Consider the following 11,990-nt stretch of genomic DNA (forward strand, 5'->3'; position numbering starts at 1 on the left):
GGCTGCTTTGGTCACATCTGTCCTTGGTCCCTAGGCTTTCCAGGCCTCTCTGCAGTCCACAGTCATTCTCTCCCCCTCAGGGCTCTCAGATACCCGGTAAGCAGCCGGCAGACCCCTAAAGGGGGCAGTGTTACCTCGGCCTTCTAGCAAACCCAGCCTCTTCTGGGTGATTACTGCTCTTCAGGAAGGCATTTGATCTTTAAAAGAAAAGCCAGAACACAGAAAGCCATAGAAGTCTTACAGTGTGTCGGGTGTGTGTTTTTAAAGCATGAAAATACTTCCCTCCCACACAAACGGGGAGTTCTTCTGGGGAAAGATGCCACAGATCCCGAGGAGTGGCAGATCTGGGAAAGCGAATGGGTCTTAAAAATAGACAATTGAACCTAGACTAGAGCTGCAGAAGCTACCTGGGGAAAAATGAGAATTTTTAACTAAATCTCGCATATTTTTTTGATATCCAAAACTCCATTCTGATGAAACTTCTAACTGGGTGGCATTTTGCATTTCCAATTATAATGGAGTAATTGTGTTGCCATAGAGACTGCAAAATTCTGCAATAACTTTTGCTGCCTTGTAACTGCTATAGTGTATATTTGTGTAGAAGCAGCTGAGTTTTCTTAATTCAACCTCCTTGCCTCTCACAAGCGTTCTACCACCACCACCACCACCACCACCACCACCACCACCACCACCACCACCACCACCACCACCACCACCACCTTCTTTCTGGATGGATTTTGAAACCACCACACTAGCTTTCATCAAGCCGGTCCTGAAATAATGCACGGAATTATCAGAAGCAATTAAAACTCCTGGCAACCTCGATCATATCACGGAGGAAAAACCGAAACCAGGTCAAGGTGCAAGCCGCCAGCATCCCCCTAGCCCCAAAGTGCGACAGGGCCATGGCTGTTTACACGTTAATACTCCGCAGGCCTTAAATGCTTAGGTGGTTTGTGGGAACAGGCAGAAACGCCTGAGCAGAGAAAAGCAGGGAGGCAAAGTGACTACACAGGCCTTTCCTTCCTCCCCGAGCAGGCAGAGTGGCTCTCGGAAAGCAATTAGGTAGGTCTCTACAGTAATGCAATTAGGATTTAGTTAAGAAAGTCATTAGTTCTAAAATAACTTAAGTTTAATTTCTGCGACGCTTTATTTGAAAATCGTGTCACAGCAGGTCAATTTACAGCATGCAATAACCAAAACACTGCTATCAGCGGCTGCAAGTTATTAACAAATTCTCCGTGTGCATTAAAGGAGAACACGGGTTCCACACCCGGCCTTTCCGACCGACTCCGGCGGTGTGGGCTACAGCCGTGCCTTCGGAACGCTCGCTCAGGGTGGACACCGGGTCGTCTCCCGGGCTAGCGCAGCTTCTCGCCAGCCCAACGACCGTCCGGGCCCAGCCGCGGCCCCCGCCCCGCCGCCCGCCGCCGCCGAGGGGCGTTTTCTGCAAACTCACAGGCTGACAAAGTTACATAAACGCCCCGGCCCCCGCCCCCGCGCGCCCACCTGCCCGCCCGCCGGCGCAGGCCGCTCTCCCGCCCGCCAGCCCGCGGCGCAGGGCCCCGAGGCCTCGGCGGGGCCGGGCGTCCACCTGCCGCCAGCAACCGGGCGGCGCGGACAATGACGGCCGGTGGCTTACCGCGGCGGCGGCGGGCCGCGTCTAGCCCTGCTCGGGCGCTCCGAGCCGCATCTCCTCAGCCTGCGCCGCCGCCGGCGGGCGGGCGGGCTCGGGCGGCGACGGCGACAGCAGTCGCGTTGAGCGGGCCGGGCGTGAGGCGGCGCGGCGACGGCGGCGGCGCGAGCAGGCGCGCGGGCTCGGGCTCGGGCGGCGGCGGGGATGGTGCTCCGCGGCAGCGGCCCCACAACCTCCCCTCCTCATTCACAAAAAATTGACCCACGTTGAACCATGATGCTGCTCCCCCTCGAGCGCAGAGCCGCGCGGGGATAGGCCGCGCCCTACGCCCGTCAGGCGCTCCAACCCCGCCCCTCCCGCCGTCGGCCCACCAGCCATTGGCTGCAACGGCTTTGCGTCACCTCCCCCCGTGGGCCCCGCCCCCTGCCTGGTTTCTAATGAAGAAAGCGTCAATTACGGCTCGGCCCCGCCTCCAAGAATTCAGTTGCTCTTCCATTGGTCCGAGAGTCCTAAGTCCGCCCTACAATAGCCCAACAGCCACCCCCGCTTCGCGGGCGCTGCAAAGGGGCTCCGCCTTCGATCGGCCTCTCTCAAAAGTTACAAACCCCATTGGCTCCCGGCCTTGTCAATACTAGTGAGCGGGGCGTACCGAGGACTCTCCAGGCGCTAGCTCTGAGAGCTTCGCTGTGGAGAAAGAGCAGGGAGCTGGTGCACGTACTGACTGATGCTGTTGACAGACCTCCTCGGCAGCCCGCGGCGCTGCCCGGGTCAATATAGTGTGCCTGAGTTCATGTCTCATGCTCTAAGGGGGCGCGCAAGAGCGCAGACTGTGACGGGGGCCCGGTCAGGCCTGGCTGCAACCTCCATCTTGGGCAAGGCACAGGTCACGTGGGCTGCGTGCGGGGGACGCCGAGCCCAGAGGGAGTGCGCAGGCGCGGCGGGCCCCGCCCTGCCCCGGGGCAGGCGCGCCGCTTGGGGGTGCGGCTGTGACTATGGGCCCTTGCGTGGCCGTGGGAACTGGGAATTCAGGGACCGTTGCTGTGGCGGAGGTGTAGGCTTTGGGTCGCCGCCACCGCGTCCCGGTTTGCTGAGACCCACCCCTTCTTTGCTGGGGTTCTTCTAGACCTGGGTCAAGCACCTATAAGTGGCGTACCCGGGTGTGGATGGGCATGAAAGATCATGCTTCTGACGCCCCTGGGTCCATTACCTTTCATCAGGAGAGTAGTGCAATTTCTCATCCTGTGTGCATGGTATTTCCAGAATCTCACATCTAGAACGAAGGAGAGAGCATCTGGTCCACCCTACATGGTCTGACTGTCCTAGGATGCTGGCCTGTCTACTAGGCCTTGACTTGTAGGAATTGAATAGAGACCGAATAGTATTTTTTGATCCGTGACTGGGGGATAATTGAAGGTATGTGGATGAAAACAATTCGCAAAATGCAATAGATTCTTTTCATTATCTCAGGGTAATAGTGAACTAGAGAGCTTCGTTCATTGGGAGAAATTCAGACGCTAGGATAGCTCAGCTGCGAAGCCAAGGGATGAATTGTGGAATCAAAAAGAGTAGAAGAAAATGACCGCACTTAGGAGTGCCAGTGCAGCTGCTTATAGAAAAGTACACTACCAAATTTACATACAAAATAATGCAGGATCTGCAGCCTGCTAACATTTAGATGAAACATGAAGTTCAGAAGTACTTGAAAGGATAAAGATGTGCAATAATCAGAGATTTGATGAATACTGAGTAAATACGAAGTAAGTACTGATGAATACGAACCTGAACAAAAGTTACATGAGGAAGTTCTGGAATATACTCTTAGATGCAGTTACTTTCAAATGATAGTGTTCCATTCCAGGGACGGGGGAGTATTACCGTGTGCTGATTGGACCTCACAGAATTGCATTTGGTACATAGAAGGGCTCTAGCAGCAAACAAAGTGTAGGGGAGAGGCGCCCCAACATCACCCAGGGTATCTATAAGGCTTTACAGAGTCCCATTCTCAGATAGAGGCTTGGTGTTAGAAACCAAGAGATCAGAAATAAAGATAGACCCCTAATACAAAAACACCCCAAAATTAGTAGAAGCCCAACAGTTAAAAAGTAAACACAAAAACTGCTTTCAGACTGGAGATAGAGAACACTTAACTGGCGCAAACAAGGCTCTGGGTTTCCCCCCAATATTGAGAGTGGTCAGGCCCAGCCAAATGGCCATACCCATAATCCCAGTATCTACGAGCTTGGAAGTAGAACCAGTCTAAGCTGTGTGGTAAGATACATGCTTGAGACTCTGGGTTTGATCACTGGCACCCAGAGAGGAAAAAACTTGCAGGCATGCTAACTGCCGTAGTGAATGTGCACTGAGTGTGCGGTAGGCATTGGGTTAAGCACATTACTTTAGAACACACGGCAGAAAAATCACAGTTGTATCAACCAGAGAGTACAGTAAATACCTAGGTATAACTTTGAAAGCAACTGAGGGCCGGCGTGATTAGAAAGAGGAGCAGGTAAGAACAGTCAAGGGGAAGAACGAAGGTAAAATCACTCCCAGAAAATAAATAGGCTTTTGGGTGGAAGTCGATGGAACTGTCTGTCGCAGCTCTCACTGACAAGCAGCCTTCTGAGCCAAGGCCTAGGCCTGGCCAGTTGTCAGTTGTTTGTAATATTAATCCTACAGAGACTTAAAAAGTTATGAAGATGGCTTTTCAAGTCTGAAAAAAGAAGATGGAATGGAAACTAATAATTTGAAAAAAAGTACTGAATTTCTACCTCATCAAGAAGAAAGACCTAAGCATTTTTTAAAAATACTTTAAAAAAAAATAAAGCCTGTTAGTGGGCATATGTGTCAGGCATATTATTAGCAATCATAAAAGACAGTACTGACCACTTGGCTTAATTAAAATTGTTAACATAATAAGCAGAGAAATAGACAAATCCTGGTCGTGAAGTCCCCTGAAATACTACTCAGCATTATAAAGGTAAACCACAGGCAGATGGATGTGAGGAGCTTGGTGACGAAACCAGACACCCAGAACACCCAGGAACCAGGGGACCAGAGACCAGAACAGTACTCTGCTGGACGGTGGCAGAGGGTTGTGTGGGAAGCGCAAGGTAGAGCTCTAGAAAGGGAAAGAAGACAAGCACATGGGGTGTGGAATACAGCTTTCATGAAGGTGGTTCCCTTTCAAGGCTCACTGGAGTTAAGAGCTACGCCTTTCTCAGACAGGCTTTACCTGAAAACAGTTCTGCAGGAAGTGGCTGCCTCACTTTTGAGGCATCAGGACACAAATGAGGCTTAAAACAAGGAAAGGCTTGCATCATCTGCAGAGGCTGGTCTTCACAGGAAGGAGGCTTTCAAAGCCAAGACAAGGACTGGATTCCAAGCCAAACAAGCAGAGGCAAAGACAAGAAAACAAAAGAAGGAACGCCCAATGAACATGACAGAATGTTCTATTCCTTAATAACAGGAGAAAGGCAACACTTTATCTGTTGATAAAAGGAAAAGTGAAGACATAAACACATTATACCGTCACTAAGTGTCATCTGATGGAAACTTTTAAACAATTTCACACACAGATGAAACCTTAAATTTTGTATATTTTTTCAACTAGTGATTCCAGGTCTTGAAGTCTATTCTAGTCAGCGAGGCTGTCAGTCAACTTCTAGCTAAGGATTCACAGGAAAAAAAAAAAAAAGAAAGAAAGAAATGGTTGGGTTCTACAAGAAACTCATCAGGTAATAATGACCTGCATGCAATCCCAGAGACTACAGGGTGGAGAAGAAACCCCACTCTTTGCAAATTCTACACTGACCTCCACGTTTGCTATGGCATGCACATGCATGCACAAGTACACACACACACGCGCGCGCACACACACACACACACACACACACACACAGTTATAAAAATAGGATGATTTATATTAGTAGTGGATTTTTTTCATTGCAATTTATATTAGTGAGTTGTCATGTGTTGTTTGAGCTTCACTAAAAAGTTGGTGTGGAAAGCAGGGTTGCCCTCCACTCCAGACCCAAGCATGTTTATGTCAAGTGTCCTCTAAAACCCCCTGTCCTGGGTCAGGCTGGTCTCTGGCTGTGTAACACAGAGAGGGAAAACAGCAAGGAACTAAGGGTGTTGACGACATTATGTCCTTGAGAGCAGCTAGAAGGTAGACTATTTACAACAGAGATTACTAGTGTTTACCGCATAATAAGAAAATGCCTGCAGTAGGGAAAAGGAAACCGGCGCTCCTTACTGGTGAATACTCGTACCCAGACTCTCTCAGTTCAGAATGCTGCTTGACTGCCTCAACTTACACAGTTTCTCCTGGATAATTGTGGCTGATCTGATGTTATTTACCTGCTGCCATTTGTTTAAAACCTATAAAACAAGGTTGGGGTCCCCAGTAGTTCTCTCAGCATTTGCCTGAATGTGTTTCTGTTCTTCAACTGGAAGCCTTACCTGAGGAGACACTGCTCTGAGAACTCTGACTGGATTCCTTAACTAGGTTTCTGTTGTCCCTATTTGCTGGATGTTGTAAGCCTGGGATTTGATGTCATGACCTTCTGTTTGCTTTCTTAGTTGGGCTACTCCAGTCGTCTCTGTTCTGAAGGATGGCCCTCAAAACAGCACCAGGCCACCTAGAGATAGAATTCCCTGATCCTAGATGTAGAGCATGTTCTGAAAGAGGAGCTATGGCCCTATAGGTGCACTGTCCCTTGGAACCCCAGACTTCCATGCCAGCATGTGGCTGTGGGAACATGAGAGGCAGGCCTTGGGTTCTGAAAAAGCCCAACATAACCATTCTGAAGAAGAGACAGGCCTCTGCCAGAAGAAGGAAGCAGGCTGGCTTGGCCAGGACCCTGGGTCAGCTTAATCTCTTTCACTCAGTGACAAGGAAGAACAGAAACACATTCAGGCAAATGCTGAGAGAACTACTGGAGACCCCAACCTTGTTTTATAGTAGATATGCTAGTTAGTCCAGCCTAGAGAAGGACAAGGGGATAAAGGTGACAAGAATAACACTGGGTATACTTCCCAACATCCAGGTCGGCAGGTAGGGCATTGGAAAACTGGAGCAGGGATAGGCAAAGGATTGCTATGGGTCTGAGACCAGCCCAACCAGGAGCCATGCAACAACTCAGGGTGACTGGGGCTTGCAACATTCAGGGACCCTGTTGTAGAAAATTTGTATGGTGACTGAATGGGCAATTGAATTGAAACAAAGAACAAAAACAAAGGTTCCCAATGGGACTATGGGTGGAGGGCAGAGTTCACACAGGGATCCAGGCTTCATATGGGAAAGGGATGGAAAATAGAAAAAGGCAGAGTCACAAACATGGAGGTGTTCAGGAGATGGGCAGCAGGTGACTTTCTAGAAATGGAGACACAAGAATGGGAGAAAGATGTTGTCCTCCTCAGATTCAGCATGAAGAGAGGACACAGTCCAGGATTCTACAGAGGAGTAGACTAGCTCACAAAATATCTAGGAGTGTGACCTAAGAGATAGACTTTTAGAACAGACACAGCTAGATGAACAAGAAATGAAGGGGACCCTCAGTAATCAGAAGCAAAATAAACCTAAAGATAAGGAATCTAACATGCATAAGACCCTGGGTTTTGGCTCCCAGCAGGAACATGGAGAGAAGAAACCTATACAGATGTGTTCATCAGGCACACAACTGTCCTGATCTTTCTAAATCAAGCACTTGGGGCTAAGCACACAAGGGAGGAAGTGGAATTTAGATCCTCACAGAGCACAGAGTGGAGAAAGCATTCCCTCTGCACAGGAAGACAAGATGAAGTGAAGTTACCGCTGAGAAGTGCAGCAGGCTGTTCTTACTCTGGACTGGTCTAGACGACCTACAGCGCGGTCTAGACTCAGGCCCAGACACTGACACAAAAATGAGTCCCCATGGGAGAGTCTTGAGGTTTCTGGTAGTAGCTCAACTCCCAACCCAGGATCTCAAAGATTCCCAGCGATAGTCTTGCTCCTGGTGAGCTCATAACCGAGATTTAATACAACCTAAACGTTCTATATAGAATGTAAAATTTTATATAAAATTATAAGACCCATAGGAAATGATTCGCTGTGAGCAACTGCCAGCAGACGAGTCAAAAACGGGGTTTGCCCCTCCCAAGACATGGGAGTAAAGTAAGAAAGTATTAAAATAAATGTATTAGAAATGACTAAAGAAGTTAAGGGAAGCCACACTAAATATGTAACCAAATGGTGAGATGCTAAGAAAAAGAAGCACTGACTTAACCAGTGGAACTTCTAGACATGAAGAATGCGTTCATTGACATCAGAAATTCAGTGGGAGAGGTGAAGTAATACTCATTGATATTATTGGTGACTTGGAAATGAATCTGAGAAACCATCCATGGGCAAACCAGAAAGCCCGAGAGAAGGCTGTGCTCATGGCTCAGAACAGGAGCCACAAGGATACCTGGATGCTCCACCCCACCCCCCATGTGGACTGTTTAGGGCTGTACCCTCTGGAGAACTGTCAAGGGGAGTCAGCAGCCAGGCTGTGCCCCCTTGCCTCCCTAAGCTGGTTCCTGGTTGCTGGGTCAGAAAAACCATCTCTCCACAATGCCTGAGCTTTGCACGGTATCAGGAAGCAAATCAGGATGATCCTTTCTCTCAGCCTTCTTCAGCATCTTTCCCTGCTCTGGCCTATTGCCCTTGGAATGATGTCTATCCCATACAGATGAGGTCCTGTAACTCAAGCCAAACCTCTGGGGTCTGATCTCACAGAAGGCAGAAAGTGGAGAAGAGGGGGAAAACAATGGTGGGATGGATGTCCTAAAGTGCTTACAGCAGTGGCTCTCAACCTTCCCAATGCTGTGACTCTTTGACATAGTCCCTCATGTTGTGTTGATCCCCAACCATAAAATTATTTTGTTGCTACTCCGTAATGTAAATTTGCTACTGTTATGAATTTTAATGTAAATATCTGATGTGCAACCTCCAAAGGGATCACAACCCACAGGTTGAGAACCAATGACCTAGAGGAAGAAGCTTCAAAGATCCAAAAATCTCTATCAGTTCTGAAGACAGTATCTACCAGATAACACAGGCATGACACTGCACCATGTCAATGAGGCAGAAGCTTCACAAGAGTGACCAGGGAGAAGTGACAACTTGTCTCCGAAGACATGATGTGACTCGTCTTGGGAACTGCAGAATCCCTGAGTGACAGATTTTGATGTGGAGCAGAGAGCCTGGTCACCTAGCCGACTTGGCCAGATGAATCTCCACTCGGTGACAAGGAAGAATGGAAGCACATTTAGGCTAACGCTGAAGGAACTTACTACCAAAGGCCACTTGTTACGGGAGCTGAGAAGGTATAGCCCTCAGTTCAAGTCAGCATTACTGGCTCCAGACCACAACATGCTTACCAAGTAGCTTCCATCCTTTGCCAATGTCCCTCCAGCCATTCAGAGAGTAGCTGCGCCCTGTCATGGAGCACCAGTACCTGTGGGATGAGTGTCCAAAGGACTGGGTTGACACGGACATATAGGCCCTCCTCTTGGCCAGTGTGAGGAAGGGCGCACAGGACAGGAGTAGGTGGTGTACTGCCTCTGCATCCTTAGTGTATCTGCTACAGTGAACACATTAGACAGGTGCCTTAAATTTTTCAGCCAGACATTGCATAATTCTGAGCTCTCAACTTCTGTGGGTCAAGTCTCCTCTCAGGCTACAATCCTGTTATCAGCCAAGACTGCACACTCACATAAGCTCAGGATCCTCTTCCAACTATACTGGCAGATGCCAGAACTCAGTTCTTTGTAATGGTGGTGCTGGAGCCCCGACTTTCCTGAAGCTGAGACCTTGCTGAATTCTTAAAGGCCACTCGAAGTTCTGTTTCTTGTCTCTCCACAGGGCAGTCTGTGCTTCCAAAGCCAGCAGGACAATCTCTCCAACTTGGCCTCTCTTGACTTCTAAAAGTGTTCCTGATTAGATCAGGCCCATCAAGTACCCCTTTAAGATTAACTCAAAATCCCCCTTGATTCAGACAGAGTCTGTAAGGCATCCACAAAATCCCTGTCATGCAAAGCAGTAAAAGAGCAGCAGACATCTCCCAGAGCATGCCACGCCACTAGAATGACCTTCTGACCTCCATTTATTCTCCCTGGAGGTGAGTATTACTCTCTCTGAGCAGGGAAACAAAAGAAAAAAGAAATAAAGAAAGAAAAAGGAAAAAAAATTCTTTAGTGGGAAGACCCAGCCCAGAGACTACTATACAAATAGCCCTATTAAAATAATTCTCATTTTCTTTAGCTTCTCCACATAACTTTGTTACTTTCTATAATTGCTTCTTTCCATCTAGGCCAGACACTAGCACTTAGGTTTTGCTAGTCGGGGCCTTCCTTTTCTAAGAGCACTCTGGGTCGTGTAAATCCTTCAGTAAGTAAATCTATGTGCTTTCCACCTGTTCACCTGTCTTAAACCTGAAGGCTTCTTGATCCTAGATGGAACTCGGGAGGGAGAGGCAAAACTTTGCCTCCAAGCTCCTTCTGTGCACAAATCCTACCCTCACTCACCTGTGGAACTCTGGGACCACCTTTCACTTCCGTGCCTACCGGTCAGAGGCTGCAGCCCCACCTTTCCATCCTTCTCCAGCCTGAGTGTGTCTCATGCTAAGCCAGCTGTACATGATCACATCTGTCTTGTGGCCTCATACATTCTCTCCATCTGTTCTCTTCTGCAACAGAGCACCTGAGACTAGAGATTCATTTAGAAGAGACAGTTATTAAGCTTGCAGAGACTAAAATTTCAGCATCTATTAGCCTCATCTGCTTGGCTTCTGATGAGGTCCTCGGCTGCTCCACGAATGGCAGAAAAAAGCGTAAGGGCAAGGGTATTCAAAGAATGAGGGGGGTGCAGTAGCGAGCAAGGATCCATGCAAGCACCAGGGACAGTGTGCAAAGTGAAGTGGGGGAGGTGATGATAACTTGCCCAGTCTCAGGGGAGCTGTAGTTTTCTCTTAAGAGTGGAGTTAATGACTTTAAGTCATTATTTGATATTTAATGACATTAAGCCCAATGACTTAACGACTTTTTAAAAGTACCACTGTCTCTTCTCAGCATAGTGCATCGGGGACCAAGTTTCCAACACAAGAACTGGGGTGGGAGATAAGCCATATTCAAGCCATAGTGCATGACTATGGCTGGCGTTTGTAAGTGGCCCATATATTTTTAAAATGAATGATCCCCTAATCTCAGAGTGTACAGTTCTCTTGAACCATGAACACCAGTTTGGCTTGGGATATGTGTACTTCAGATGGCAGAGCCCTGGGAGACAGAGAACATCATGGAGAATTTAGTATGGTAGGAAAAACCAATGAAATGCCCCTAAAGTGACCTCCCTGGTCCTCTGTGTCCCTTCGCCAAGGACAGAAATGAGCTCCAAACAAATGCAAAGGTAAGATGACTCTGAACAGACCAGCAGTGACATGAGCACAGAAAATTTCTGGTGGAAAAAAAAAAGATCTGAGAAGACCTGAAGCAAGTGAAAATATAAGCACTGTGTGCTGCTGGGAGAGTTGGCTTTGTATTTTGTTAACATTTTCCAAGAAAACACTACCCTTGACATAGAATAAACAAGTTCCAAAACATCAACAAAAACATCAGGAAAAGAAGGGTGGAAAAGCTCTTCAATTCAATAGACTCTAGGCAGGAAGTACGGGCAGAGAATGAAGAGTCAACAGGAAAGCAAAGAAAAAGGAGCCTGCCTCAAACGAGTTCATTTCTGCATTAGATTTCTTCCTGATGCCTTGATAAAAGGCTACTGCCAAAAGCAGGTTAAGGAAGAAAGGGTTTATTTTGGCTTACGGTTCCTAAGGATCATAGTCCCTCATAACAGGGAAGACATGTCAGAAAGATGGCTGTTAGATCTTCATTTACACACAAGCAGCAGAGAGAGGGAACAGGAAGTGGGCTGGGGCTATATGCCCTCAAAGCTTAACCACAGTGACTTACAAGGCCACATCTCCTAAAGTTTCCATGATCTCTCTAAACAGTACCATCCACCAGGAGTCAAGTATACAGATATTTGAGACTATGGGGAACACTTCACATTCAAATGATGTAAGAACTAGATTATTATGGTCCATTTTCAGTATGACGAGTGCTTAGACTTGATCAGTTACAGATAGCAGGAGATCGAGGACTCTCTCTCACTTAGCTGGCAGCTGGCATCTACTTGTCTCAGAGCCCTTAGAATTAGAAAGTACCAAGCAGTCTGCTATGTGACTGGGGCCACATCAGAAAAGGGGGCAATCTCAAGCCCCAAATTCTTCTTTAGATAAGGCTCTGTGTCCTAAACCCGTAAGATAGGGGGCTTATG

The 11,990-nt window shown here is 48.0% G+C and overlaps 1 protein-coding gene across 8 annotated transcripts in view; it reads right to left on the reverse strand.

Annotated features, from left to right (window-relative positions):
- The window catches only part of Hdac4 (histone deacetylase 4), a 250,023-nt gene extending 244,687 nt beyond the window's left edge, over positions 1-5,336 (reverse strand). For 2 of the 8 annotated variants that reach the window (XM_063267465.1, XM_006245443.4), the window contains exon 1: positions 1,902-1,972. The gene's annotated coding sequence lies outside the window, so the exon portion shown is untranslated. Of the gene's footprint in view, positions 1-1,642; positions 1,980-2,285 lie in introns of those variants that run through there. The other 6 variants (XM_063267468.1, XM_063267464.1, XM_063267463.1 and 3 more) reach the window with 5 other exon arrangements.
- Between the last annotated feature and the right edge of the window lie 6,654 nt (positions 5,337-11,990).

Source organism: Rattus norvegicus, chromosome 9 (assembly GCF_036323735.1).
Source record: "Rattus norvegicus strain BN/NHsdMcwi chromosome 9, GRCr8, whole genome shotgun sequence".
NCBI classification, from domain to species: Eukaryota; Metazoa; Chordata; class Mammalia; order Rodentia; family Muridae; genus Rattus; species Rattus norvegicus.